Source organism: Zootoca vivipara, chromosome 5, assembly GCF_965207765.1.
Source record: "Zootoca vivipara chromosome 5, rZooViv2.hap1.1, whole genome shotgun sequence".
NCBI classification, from domain to species: Eukaryota; Metazoa; Chordata; class Lepidosauria; order Squamata; family Lacertidae; genus Zootoca; species Zootoca vivipara.
This window is the reverse complement of record NC_142588.1, coordinates 35,022,013-35,036,929: the sequence shown is the minus strand read 5'-3', so window position 1 is coordinate 35,036,929 and position 14,917 is coordinate 35,022,013. Positions and strand designations below refer to the sequence as shown.

At 44.1% G+C, this 14,917-nt stretch overlaps 1 protein-coding gene across 7 annotated transcripts in view; it reads left to right on the top strand.

The window, feature by feature from the left end:
* The window catches only part of BLNK (B cell linker), a 98,409-nt gene that overhangs the window by 50,058 nt on the left and 33,434 nt on the right, over positions 1-14,917 (top strand). The gene's annotated exons all lie outside the window — the stretch shown is intronic.

The following is a 14,917-nucleotide window of genomic DNA, read 5'->3' as shown; positions in this document are numbered from 1 at the left end:
CAGCATAGAACCCAGAAAAGGAGTTGCTCCGGAGATCAAGCAAAGGTCCAGATTCTATTAGGACCATAGGAAGCAGCCTTATTCTGAGCCACACCATTGATGCATCTAGCTCATTACTGTCTACACTGACTGGCAGATGCCAGAGGTTGAGCCTGGGACTTTCTACATGCAAAGCAGATTATCGACACTTAACTATGGCCCTCCCACATTCAGGTGATCTGCTCACACATTAATCAGTAAGCGCTGTTCAGCAGTGGAAAGGACTACCTTAGAAGGTGGTGGGTGGACTCTCCTTCATAGGAGATTTTAAAGCAGAGGTTAGGTGGCCATTTGTCTAGGATTCTTTAGCTATGATTCCTGCATTGCAGGGGGTTAGACCCGATGACCCTCGGGGTCCCTTCCAGCTGTAGAAGTCTATGGAGTGAGGCCACACTGATCAGCCCTGCCCTTGACATTGTGCCTTCCAGTTAGCTCCACCTCTGGCATTCTCACATACAGCACACTTGTATCATCAGGGTTCCAGATGACATGGAATGCACAAATGTTCTCTGCCTGCAAACATTTGCACTGCGTGTCTGGATGCCACATGGAGCAAACAAGCTTGGCATGTGAACTAGTGGGTGCAATCCTGTCCACACGCTGATTGGACAAGTGAACACGCCACTTTAATAAGGCTACCAAAGTAATAAATTGTAGGAGGGAATTTAGAAGAAAAGAAAAGAATTTGAAAAACAAGAGTTTCTGGCTGTTGCAGAAACTGAGGATAACATAGCAGAAACTAGCAAGGTGGAAGTTTAAGTTACAAGGCAGATAAGATAATAAGATAATCTTTATTGTCATTGTCCCCTTGTGGGAACAACAAAATTACTCGCTTACCACATCCACTCAGATAAAGCATTCTACGTAATCCAAAATTACTACAAAACCCTAATTAAAACAGTGCAATACGATACAATATAACAAGTAAAATAAGATGACTTGAAAGTCCAGACTTTCCATTTAAGGCCAAAATCGCTCTAGAGAAGAAGCTGTTCTTGAGATGGCTTGTTCTTGCCTGCATTGTTCTATATCTCCATCCCGATGGCAGGAGCTCGAAGAAACGGTGACCAGGGTCCATTGGATCTCTTGATATGTCTAGTGCTTTTCTATGGAACCTGGTGGTATAGATTTATTCTAAGGTGGAGAGTGAGCAGCCAATAATGCTCTCTGCTGTTTTAATAATTCTGCACAGCCCTGCTCTATCCTGAGAAGTACAGCTTCCGTACTTCTCATTCCGAAGATGATATATGAGACTGACCCCATAGTCTCTGTGCCGTTAAAAGGCATTCAACGGGCAGAAATGCAACAATCCCCACACCTGAACAGCTTCACCCCTCTGATCACATTGAGTGAAGGCGAGATCCAAGTTTCCTCAAACAGACTCCTCCACGTGGCCGGGAGCCCCATAGGAGGAACCTATGGAAGTCAAGCTGTCTTCTCCCTTAAGACCTTTACCAAACAGGCAGAAATCAGAGAGGCAGAGCTGGGCAGCATGTAACCTCATATCTAAGCATTATCCTTCAGTGCAGCAGATATATGAACAGGGCTTTATAGTCACACAATCAGATAGACAGCATTATTGCCCAGAAGCACTGGGAACATTTTGACTACCTAAATATTCCCAGAATTATTACTGTCATGCACTTCCTAAAATATGCACTGGGAAGTTGGCTTAAAACATGAAATAACATTTAAGCTAAAGAAACAATGAAACTAACAAAATCCCACCAATGCAGCCGACGTTCATCACCATGAGCAGGTCTAATGATAGCCTAGAGACGGTATAAAGAAAATCAGCCGTACAGGTCACAATCTTCTGCTTTCGCTCTAGCTACTTCGTTGTATAAACAAGCATTCATCTACCTTAATAACATGCTTTGCCCTGCTTTACTTTAATAGAACTACTCATGCTTAACAGAAATTATTTGAGTGACCGTTTGAGATACAGCTTCAAGTCCAGTTATTTGGAATGAAATCAGTGGGACTTAAAAAACGTAAAGGGACCCCTGACCATTAGGTCCAGTCACGGACAACTCTGGGGTTGCGGCACTCATCTTGCTTTACTGGCCGAGGGAGCCGGCGTACAGCTTCCAGGTCATGTGGCCAACAAGACTAATGCGCTTCTGGCGAACCAGAACAGCACACGGAAATGGCGTTTACCTTCCCCATGGAGTGGTACCTATTTATCTACTTGCACTTTGACAAGCTTTCAAACTGCTGGGTTGGCAGGAGCTGGGACCGAGCAACGGGAGCTCACCGCTTCGCGGGGATTCGAACTGCCGACCTTCTGATCAGTAAGCCCTAGGCTCTGTGGTTTAACCCACAGTGCCACCCATGTCCCTTTCGATGGGGTAAATGTTATGAGGACTGAACTGTTTGGCAACCAGCATTTTAAAGCTTGGTTTCCCATATAGTATGTACAGAAATAAATGGGAGGTGGGAGTGTTCTGCCCAGGTTGAGGTGTGTGCATGTGATATGCAGCAATGACTGCTGTACAGTAAGCAATAGAAACAGAAATAATGTGTGTATGGGGGGGGGGACCAGGATAGAAAGATGTGGGGGGCTGTTTTCCCCCAAACATTTGTTTTATTTTTTCCAATGGAGAAAATAATTGGGAGCAATTGAAAAACATCCTTATGATCTGTTTTCCTTTTGTAGAATAACGAAGATAACGTTTTTAAGGCAGGTTTTACAAGTATTCCTTTAGCTGTGCTGCGCTCCCTCAGAATGCTTTCTAGTACCAGTATACCGTATTTTTCCATGTATAACACACCCCCATGTATAAGATGCCCCCTATTTTTGGGAACTCAATTTTTTTTAAAAGAAAAACTTTATTCAACTTTCATTAAACATACAAAATCCAAAAATCCAAAAAGAGCAAAACATAAAAATCACAATAATCTCAGAAAACAAATTTTAAAAAATACAAAACATATAGGTCATGCATTAGGTAAACACCCAAAACATGGAAAAGAAAAGAAGAAAAATGAAAGAAAGAAAGAAAAAAGAAAAGAAAATCAAAACAGAAAAAAGAAAGAAATGCACTTCCTGTTATTTACAACATGCTTTCCTTTACAAATTCACTTTTCCTTACTATACCTCTTATTCCGTTTAATTGCAATACCTTCCAATGTCTTATAATATCTTATTAGCATTTACTTTAAATCCGGAGGAGTTTTTTGGGAACTCAAAATTAAGAAAATGGGGAGAGATTGCCCCCATGTATAAGACTACCCCCCTTTTAAAATTCTGTTTTATTAAAAAAGCAAAAACCCTAGTCTTATACACTGAAAAGTACGATAATAGCTATGCAATGCAATATAAAGTGTTGGGTAATTGCAAATCCCTCCATTCTTGCGGTGGCTAATTTGTGACCCCTGCAGATGACATTGTACTGGTATTTATTCAGAGGCATGTTGGCTCTGTAACTGAAGGCAATGTCAAAGCAAAATAAAAAAAAATCCTTCCAGTAGCACCTTAGAGATCTGGTATCTGAAGAAGTGTGCATGCACACGAAAGCTCATACCTATGACAAACTTAGTTGGTCTCTAAGGTGCTACTGGAAGGATTTTTTTATTTTGTTTTGACTGCGTCAGACCAACATGGCTACCTACCTGTAACTAGAACTATTGAAGGCAATGTGTAACCCCACCAGGTCTAGTGGCCATTGACCGCCTTAACCTTCTGCATGGCTGATAGTTAGGGATGATGAGAGCTGGAGTCGTGGAACATCTGGAGGGCCAGATGTAAACTGAAGACAACTCAAATCCTATGTTGCTTGGCTACAGATAGACATTAACTCTTTTAAAGAGAGGTGGAGACGGTTTGAAAGAGGAATAATTGTTTCTGGCATTTTAATTGTCCCATTTTGTGGAGATATAGATATTTGTGATGGTATTTTTTCTGTTTCTGGATCATTATTTCCTAAATCAAATGTGTGTTTTTAAAAACAATATCAATCCCTACCCTACTACAGCACTGTTCCCTCATGTCCCCCTCATGATATTTTTGATGCTTCAGGGTGTATCAGTTTTGATGCTCCATCTGGGTTTATTTGTAATTATTTGAATAAACTAACAGTGTAATTCAATACATGTTTACTTGGAAGAAATACATGTTTACTTGGAAGAAAATCCCACTGCTTACTCTAAATGTGGGCTGGGTTGCAATTGATAGAGTTTATGCTTCTGAATTTAACAAATATAGCCAACATGTACAATTCCATGAACAGTACTCTGATATACATAATGCATTTTAGGTTCCAAGCGTAGTATAATAGGCTTAGAACTGACAAGAAAGTAAGTGCTGCATATATTTCTATTCCCACGCCAATTTGCTTCTATTTTATGGAGAAGAGAAGAGTGAGGATTTCCCCATCACCCTCAGCTTCAAAATATTTGGAAATTGTACATATTTTACCATTCTTCTACAACATAAACCATTTTTTCTGTCTTTTGTCTCTTAAAAAATGGATAATTGTAACACCGCTGGAACACTGTTACAATGTTATAGAGGAACAATATGAAGCACATCTTTACACAAATGCTGATGAAACAATGACTTGGTTCACAAGTTATCAAGGCCAAACAATGGCTTTAGTGCAGGAGTGGGGAACTTTTGCCCCGGGCCAGTAGGCAACTCTTGACCCACAAGGCTATCAGGTGACATAACCCTGATCAGGGAGGGAAGTGAAACCCTCTAGAAAGAGGGCCTGAGTCCTGAGTCACCCACCAATCAGCTGATGAACAGGGGAGGTCAGTCCTGCCCAGTTAAGAGTGTGCAATAGAGCTCCCTGCAATAAAGCTCTCTTGTACACCTGAACCCGGCAGAAGCAGGACAGAACGTCAATCCTGGTCTGTTCAGGAGCAGTAGGTTCCCTAGTGCCTGCCAACCACCTGTCAAATCATTTGACACCCCAATGATGTGTGACTGACAAGTGAGTTGTTAATATTACTTTCATTTCTTGTTGAAGTAGAATGCCAGTCTTAAAAAAGCTGAGACCAAAAAAGGCAACACGAAGACCAATGACAAATCAATGTTATATATTTCTGGTATCATATGCAATAACTGCAAAAATATAAGCCAGGCAGAACTATTTTTTAAAAAGTCTATTAATGCCTATTGATGCACGTCAATATACATGACTGGAAACCACAAAAATAAAGCCAAGGTGATCGGTATTACCACTGTTTCGAATAAATCTTCCTCAGCATATAACTGTAAAATAAAATGAAAGAATATAATGGACGAAGACCTGCATGGACATGTATCACAGTACAGTGGTACCTCACAAGACGAATGCCCTGCAAGATGAATTTTTCGCAAGATGAATGCGTCTCGCGATCTGATGGTGACTCGCAAGACAAATTCGTTTTGCGAAAAATTGGTCTTGCGAATCACGGTTTCCCATAGGAATGCATTGCAATTTAATTAATGCGTTCCTATGGGCAAAAAAAGAAATTCCAATGCGAGGCATCACTGTAATCCATAAGATTAACACGCATAATAAAAGACATACATAATCCATTAAAACAAGATAATGTAGTATAATAGCATACCTCAGTAAAGAATAGAATAGAATTTCTAAGGAGCCGTGGTCATATGTCTATGTAACCACTGCTGTTGGTTCTCAGGAATTCAGAAACTAATATACCCACACTCATCACCAGGTGACTTCCATTCTAATCATGGATGAAAATCACATTTAATAATAATAATAATAAATAATAATAAATTTTTATTTATACCCCGCCCTCCCCAGTCAAAAACCGGGCTCAGGGCGGCTGACACCAACAGAACCACAATAAAACATAAAAACAATTAATTAAAATACAGATTAAAATACAGTATTAAAATTTAAAGTGCAGCCTCATTTCAAGTAGGCCATAAGTGGCTGACACCAACAGAACCACAATAAAACATAAAAACAATTAGTTAAAATACAGATTAAAATACAGTATTAAAATTTAAAGTGCAGCCTCATTTCAGGTAGGCCATAAATCCAAGCCATGAGGGAGAAAAACACAGGGGTCAGGCTGAGTCTAACCCAAAGGCCAGGCGGAACAGCTCTGTCTTGCAGGCCCTGCGGAAAGATGACAAATCCCGCAGGGCCCTGGTCTCCTGGGAAAGAGCGTTCCACCAGGTTGGGGCCAGTACTGAAAAGGCCCTGGCTCTAGTAGAGGCCAATCTAGCCATCTTATGACTCGGGATCTCCAGAATATTATTGTTTGTGGACCTTAAGGTCCTCCGCGGGGCATACCAGGAGAGGCGGTCCCGTAGGTACGAGGGTCCCAAGTCGCATAGGGCTTTAAAGGTCAAAACCAGCACCTTAAACCTGATCCTGTACTCCACCGGGAGCCAGTGCAGCTGGTAAAGCACTGGATGAATGTGATCCCACGGCCGGGACCCTGTAAGGAGCCTCACCGCGGCATTCTGCACCCGCTGGAGTTTCTGGGTCAGCTTTAAGGGCAACCCTGCGTAGAGCGAGTTACAATAGTCAAGCCTGGAGGTGATCGTCGCATGGATCACTGTGGCCAGATCGGGGCGAGAGAGGTAAGGGACCAACTGCTTGATGCGGCGGAGATGGAAAAATGCCACCTTTGCTGTGGATGCAACCTGCGCCTCCATGGAAAGGGAGGCGTCAAAGGTTACACCCAAACTCTTGACAGAAGGCGCTGGTACCAATTGAGCCCCTGCAAAAGATGGGAGTTGGCCCCCCAACCCCATGTCGCCCCGACCTAGCCAGAGGACCTCTGTCTTCGAAGGATTTAACTTCAGTCGGCTCCCACGTAGCCATCCAGCCACAGCTTCCAAGCACCTGGTGAGTGTGTCCGGGGCTGAGGCAGGGCAGCCGTCCATCAACAGATAGATCTGGGTGTCATCAGCATATTGATGACAACCCAGCCCAAAACTCCGGACAATCTGGGCAAGGGGGCGCATAAAGATATTAAAAAGCATTGGGGAAAGGATTGCGCCTTGCGGGACTCCACACACCAAGGGGTGCCGCGGCGACAACTCCCTCCCTAGCGCCACTCTCTGTCCCCGACCTGAGATGAAGGAACGCAGCCATTGTTGGACTGTGCCCTGAATCCCCACGTCGGCAAGGCGGTGGTCTAAAAGGTCATGATCGACCATATCGAAGGCTGCTGACAGGTCTAAAAGAATCAGCAGTCCCGACCCACCTCGATCCAGCTGTCTACGGAGATCATCTGTTAAGGCTACCAGAGCTGTCTCGGTCCCATGACCAGGGCGAAAGCCGGACTGAAATGGATCTAGAGCTGATGTTTCATCCAGAAACCTACCAAGCTGTTCGGCAACCACTCTCTCAATTATCTTACCCAGGTACGGAAGATTCGAAACCGGGCGATAATTGGATAGATCTAAAGGATCTAGAGATGTTTTCTTTAAGAGTGGACGCACCACTGCCTCCTTCAACTCCTCTGGGAAAGTCCCTGTGCCCAGGGACAAGTTGATGATCTCACCCAGGGGGGCCCGTACCTCATCTGGACACGCTCTAATCAGCCAAGACGGGCACGGGTCCAGGGAGCAAGTGGTGGGCCTTCCAGCCCGGAGGAATCTGTCTACATCGGCAGGGAGTATCTGATCGAATTGGTCCAATACTGAACTCGAAGACAGTCGAGGGGCCTCCAGTTCCGTTATTGTATCCAAATTGGCAGGGAGGTCACGGCGGAGTGTCAAGACTTTCTCCGCAAAAAAGCTCGCAAATGCCTCACAGCTATGGGTCAAATTCGTATTTAAATTTGGCTGTTCCTCTAGGGTTGTTAAAGACCTGATTATTCTAAAAAGTTGTGCTGGGCGAGAGCTAGCGGATGCAATGGAAGCTGAGAAGTAGGACTTTTTTGCAGCTTTCACCGCCATCTCATAGGCTTTCATAAGTTTCCTGTAAGATGTTCTTGAGGCTCCGTCGTGAGCACGCCGCCATACTCGCTCTAGCCGTCTAAGGTCCCGCTTCATTTTCCGAAGCTCCTCGGTAAACCAAGGGGCCCGGTTTCGGCGGGGTCGCAGAGGGCGCTTAGGTGCGATCTCATCGATGGCCGCCAAGAGCCGGTTGTTCCAGTTCTCGACCAGCTCTTCTAATGAGCCGCCAGGGGGAGCAGGGTCCCGCAAGGCCTGACGGAATCCATCAGGATCCATCAGCCTATGCGGGCGAGCCCAAATAGGCTCGCCACCCAAGCAGGGGAGGGGCGGGAAGTCAATCCTGGCTTTCAGAGCGTAGTGATCAGACCATGGCACTTCCACAGTTGGGGACATGATCACGTCTATACCCGCACCAAAGATCAAATCCAGCGTGTGGCCTGCTTGATGTGTGGGACCCAAAACAAACTGGGAGAGCCCTAGTGTCGCCATGGAAGACACCAGATCCGGAACCCGTGAGGAGGGGGTGGCATCTGCATGGACGTTGAAGTCCCCCAAAACCAGTAGGTTAGGGAACTCCAAGGCCCAGCCTGCCACCACCTCCAGCAGGTCCGACAGGGTGGCTGCTGGTGCGCTAGGTGGTCGGTACACCAGCCAGACAGCCAAGCCCCCCTTGGTGCCCCACACTAGGCCAACACATTCAATGCCGGTGATTGATGGTGATGGCAGAGCCCTGAAAGAGCAATCCTCCCGGATTAACAGCGCTACCCCTCCCCCCCGACCCACAGTCCGCGACTGGTGGAGGACGGAGAAGCCCGGGGGTGTTATTTCATGCAGGGCAACTACTTCGCCCTCACGCACCCAGGTCTCAGTCACGCAAGCCAGGTCGACCTCCAATGAGATGAAAAAGTCTCTCATAGTGGCGGTTTTATTGCCTATAGACCTAGCATTGCACAACACCAGTGACGGAGGTGGGTAATCCTTGCTCGCCCTAGAGACATATCACCTATAACCAAGGTTAAATAAAACAACCAAGATCAATTTCTGAATTCAATCCTTCCAGATAGAGTGTCTTAAACATAAATATAAATTGAGATTCTTTCTGTCTTAATCTTTTCACATAACCACATTTACTATTAACAGATCTCTTGTTAATCCACAAGACTGTAAAAAGTAAATCTGTGTCGGAATGGTTTTGTGATAAAAAAAAGTGTAGTGATAAAAAAGCAGCAACAAAAATAAAGTGTGCTATTAAATATCAGCTCCACTAATTGAAATAAATTAACTAAGCAACTGAAGCAGTAACCAATTCATCCCCTAATTAAAGCTGGCATACTTTTAACAAAAAAAAGTTTGTTTTGGTAAGAGTTCTCTCACTGATAAGTATGTGATTGAAGAACATTTTAAAAGTAACAAATAGCCCATGCAGTCTCCCAATACCTGTAATTTGTAAGGAGCTGTGCAATGCAGTGCAGTCCCAGACACTCAATGGAGCTTACTTCTGAGTAGGCCTGGGTAGGTTTGCACTGTTAATTGTCTTGAGTTTCTCAGGACCCAAAGGTGCATTCAGCAAAACATTGACCCTGGGATGTCTTTAACATTGGATTCACCTGCTTCTACTTTTTTATGAAGCTAAACAGAAACCTGTTCGGCTTCTATTCATCTGTTTGTTTTGTATGATGTCTGTCATTTCAGCTGCACGCTTGTTTCGTGGCCTGGCTGACGTTATAATCACATGTCATTGGCCACCAGGCTTTTCTAAATAGAGAAGAACCTTCAAGGAGTGTGACGCTTAATAAAAGGAAAAGCGGAAGCACTTGATGAAGATAACCACACAAACTCACAGCAGGAAGGCAAGGAAGGGCAATCTGTAAAATGTGACAAGATTTTCAATAAAAATCCAGTAGAGCCGTGTTGAAAGCTGGTGTTCCAAAGGTTGCAAGGAAGTGCATGGCTCTGGGGAAGCAAGTGTATCTCACATTTTGTGGGACATCATTATAGCTGTCATTCACGTCCCTGCTTTTCCTGTATAAACTTCTCAGATGGGGAAATCTGACCCATGGGTTGAACTCCATGCACTGATACCACAGTTATCGCGAGTCCATCGTGGGTATGATTGCTTCCCTCCCATGCTTGGGCTTTCGTATGTTGGGCCTTCTTTTTTTGTACGCGGCATTTATTGGCATCTGTCTGCCTCAGGAGACAATGCAGTGCGCTTCCAGGGGTGAAGTCAAACCACCGCATTAGCAACACCCAAGTGACCACTCTAGGGTGCAAGCTTGGGCAGTAGATAAGGAGGGCCTGGGCTGCCCAGACGACAGGACCTCCTCCCTCTTGGCCTCCCTGATGTGGTCCAAAGCAGAGCAATACATTTGGCACCAGCTTGGCTGCAGGAGTTGGTAGAAGGTGATGCACAAGACACCATCCAACCGCCTTAGGGACTCCACTCCAGATCTATGTAGGGTTTATTTCTTAGCCTTTTTTTTTTCTTCCCCAAGTTTCAGGATCAGGATTTTCCTTCTAGAAGGGCTACCTTCCCAGGCTGATAAGCCCCATCTGCTCCTCACTTCCCTCTACAGCACACGCAGAAACCTCCTTCTTGACCATTGGACCCACTATTGGTCTCGTCCGCTCAATCCACTGGAGCCTGTTATCACATGCAGAGGAAGTCCATAGCTCGCTGAGGGCTTGAGACCCATCAGCTACCCTTACCTGGTTTAGCTGGCCAGTCAAAACTGTTCCTGGGGTCTGGCCGCTGTCACATGCGGCTCTAAAAAAAAAACCTTTAGCTCTTTCCACAGAAAGGAGTTCATCCTACATTCACGTTGTTTGTAGCTAAGAGTGAAAGATCATTGTCAAGTGCGCATATGCTGTGCATGTTGCTCCGAAACATGATCTCACCATTTTGTTTTTGAGTACTGCACTTAAAAATGCCAAACCTTTCAGGATTTCGGGAATAAAACACTCACTAGAAGTAAAAACAGGGGACCCAGGTGGCACTGTGGTTAAACCACTGAGCCTAGAGCTTGCTGATCAGAAGGTCGGCGGTTCGAATCCCTGTGACGGGGTGAGCTCCCGTTGCTTGGTCCCAGCTCCTGCCAACCTAGCAGTTCGAAAGCACGTCAAAATGCAAGTAGATAAATAGGAACTGCTACAGCGGGAAGGTAAACGGCGTTTCCATGTGCTGCTCTGGTTTGCCAGAAGTGGCTTTGTCATGCTGGCCACATGACCTGGAAGCTATACGCTGGCTCCCTCGGCCAATAATGCGAGATGAGTGCGCAACCCCAGAGTCGGTCACGACTGGACCTAATGGTCAGGGGTCTCTTTACCTTTAGAAGTAAAAACAGACTGATTTATGAGACTGAAACAAGTGGTAGCCCAAAGTTAGGCAGCCTATTGCCATGAATGTTTACTCAGAAATAAGTTGACTCCATTGGACTTACTGCCTAGCATTGCATAATTTGTCCCTTAAAACTAGGGGGACTTAGTCACAAATCCTTTGCCCTGTTTATTTCAGCAGGATTTAAAAGTGGCTTTATCTAGATTGGGACCACGCAGGAGAGTTTTCTGGTCAGGGACCATTGCTCAGTGGTAGGCAGGGCCACCCAAGACATTTTGTGGCCTGAAGCAATGGGCAAGGTGTCACCCTTCCCCTTCCACAAACAGTAGCCACATACTCAGCTGACAGTTGAGTCTTAATTCAACACTGACAATGGAACAGCTTCTTCCATTGCATCTGAGGACAGCTTAAGGAGGGCAGGGCAGTTCTGCATCTGCCATCTGAAGCAGTTGCCTAACTTTCCAATGTTAGGGATGGCCCTGATGGTAGAGCACATGATTTGCATGCAGAAGGTTCCGGGGCAAACCCTGCCATTTTCAGCATAAAAGCATGAAGTTACAGATGACTGGGGAGATCTCTGCTGAGTCCCCGGAGAGCTGCTGCCAATCACAGTAGACAGTCCTAAGGTAAATGGATAAAATAGCTTGGCTCTAGTATAAGGCACCTTCCTGTGTACTAAAACTCATGATTTCTATCCTACAGAAATGTACATTTAGAAGTTAGTATATTGTGAGTCAGGCAAATAGTAGGGTGAAGAGGGCCAAGGGATCCTTGACTCTTAAAATGTTTTCCAAATCGGCTACTCTCTTTTTGCTTTTGTTGTTTTATTTGGTCCTGCGGTTTACCAGTTTCATTGTTTGTTTTTATATATGTATTGTTTTTAGTAAATCATTTAGAGACTGTTTTGCTTTTAAGCAATAGATAAAGATATGTAATAAGTAAATAAATAAATAAATATAGTAAGAAAAATATATTTACAATATCCATTATTGACTTAATATTTGCAAATATCTGCAAAATATTTGGGGTGGGATGGGTAATTCCGCTTAGACCTTATATATATATATATATATATATATATATATATATATATATATATATATATATATATATATATATATAACTATGGGGGGGAGCCATGGATTATATACAGAGTAGCATTAAGTGACACATTCCATCAACTCAAGAATTTCTGCTTCTGCAACAGAACTTTGCCCTCCCCTTGTACACCTCCTAAATCTGTTAACAGAGTCAGGCCAATGGCTCATCTAGTCTAGCATCCTGTTCTCACAGTTGCTGACCAGATTGGGCAAGTGGAAATCCTTTGCCCTGACAGAACACATTAGTTGGATACCTACTGCCTAGTGACCTTGGCATAGATACATAAATCAATGCAGGTGGTAATTGACTGTGTACTCCTTTGTGTGTCTAATCCATGGATCACCTGGTTGGTACTGGCAGCTCAGACGCTTGCCATCTTCCAGTTGAGAGGGAAAGGGGAGCAGAATTAAGTCACCAACTGAACAGTGCTACATTTGAATGGCATTACCTTCCTTACTGGATTGATAGCATTTGTATTTGACTTTGACAAGTTTAGAACCAACAACAAGATTTCTCTGTCCTAAGTTATTTTTTGAGGTTGGACATAATGCTGAGAAACCAGTGTGATACCTCCTTTTGCGTGAACACACCCTGATTAGAGAGTTACTATTTATTTTACCTGTCTCATTGAAATACAGGAAAGGACTGTGGGGGCATTCCTAACTTCCAGTGGATTTTTACAGTTTGTCTGGAGCTGGCGAGCTCCATTCATTGCTCAGAAACTATAATCCTCTCTCTTTCTTTAATTTCTGTTTCACCTGCACACCTGTTTATACAAAACTAAAAGCCATGCCTACCAAAACAAAGACTAGCTGAGTGGTAATTACTGTCATTGCCTGAGTACAGTCCAGCTCCACTGAAATAGTATTGACCAAATGGGAACAAGCTCTTTGACTCCCTTTCCACAACAGTGAGGTAGAGGTGAAATATGTCTCTTCTACCCCTCAATGTAGGGGCAGTACTAGGGTTAACTTGTTTTCCAAGACCATAGGAGCTAAAATTGTAAACTGGTGACATCAACTTAACATCAACTTGCTGTACAGGAATTAGAAAATAAAGTTGCTCATGGCATGGGTATAAGCTTTAGCACTTGATAACATCTGCAGAGTTGGGGATGCAGGTGGCGCTGTGGTCTAAACCACTGAGTCTCTTGGACTTGCCGATCAGAATGTTGGCAGTTTGAATCCCTGGCGCGGGGTGAGCTCCCGTTGCTCTGTCTTAGCTTCTGCCAAACTAGCAGTTCGAAAGCACACCAGTACAAGTAGATAAATAGGTACCACTGCGGTGGGGAGGTAAACTGCATTTCCATGCACTCTGGTTTCCGTCACGGTGTTCCGTTGTGCCAGAAGTGGTTTAGTCATGCTGGCCACATGACCCAGAAAGCTGTCTGTGGACAAACACCGGCTCCCTCAGCATGAAAGCGAGATGAGCGCCGCAACCCCATAGTCTCCTTTGACTGGACTTAACTGTCCAGGGGTGCTTTACCTTTACCTTTGCTAACATCTGCAGATCAAATGGTTCAGTGTTTGGCTTAGAGATGGGGAATATGTGGCCCCCTGTATTGCAACTTCCACCACCCTGAGCACTGGCCATGCTGGGTGTGACTAATGGAAGTTGGAGTCCAACAATATTTGGCAGACCACAGGCTCCCCACCTCTAATTCCTAATACTGCAAGGATGCTCTAATTCTGCAAGGATGCTCAAAAAGGCATGATTAAATGGGAGGGGATTCATTATTATTGCATGTTCTTTTGCAGGACAGATCAGGTTCTGGAAAAGGTGTCACGATGCTTCCAAAGGTCTTTTAGTTGAAATCTTCCTTTCCACTAATTAACTGATTTGGGTTAATAAAATTATACATGGTACCAGGAGAGACCAGATAGAGAAAGTGTGTGCACTTTCTCTCGGATAATACTAGAATCTGGTTTATCCAATGAAGCTGAACAGTGAAAGATTCAGGACAGACAAAAGGATGTACTTGTTCATACTGTGGATAGATCAACAATGGGATTTGCCAGCCCAAGATCTGGTGCTGGTCACCAATTTAAATGGTTTTGAAAGCGGATTTGGACAGGTCGTAAATAATGACTATATACTACCCCCAGGACCACTTGCTGAGAAGCAACAGTGGGGAAGACAATTGTCCTCATGACCTAAATCTCTTAAAGTTTGCAATCTTTAAAAGAAAGAAAGAAACCTTTTGTAAACTAAAAACTGCCAAAGATTCCCAAAAAAGGAATGCCATAGATTCACTTTCTGCGAAGTTGCTCAATAAACTGATTGAATCATTGTCATCAGACCAATGAGATTTCACTGTAGCACTTTGTATGCTTATTTTAGATTGCCTCGCTACAGAACACTTTGATGAGTTTTTCTCAACAGATGCTGGGTTTACCAACAGCTTCTGAGAAGAATTAACACTTCCACCAAGAAAAAGAGTGAAAGAAAGAAGTGGGGGGGGAGGAACATATGACAGCAAATATGGGGCTTTTGATATGTCTAGTTGTATATGTTGTAATACACCTTCTTGTTCTATTAATAACGCAGCCATGATGAAAGAT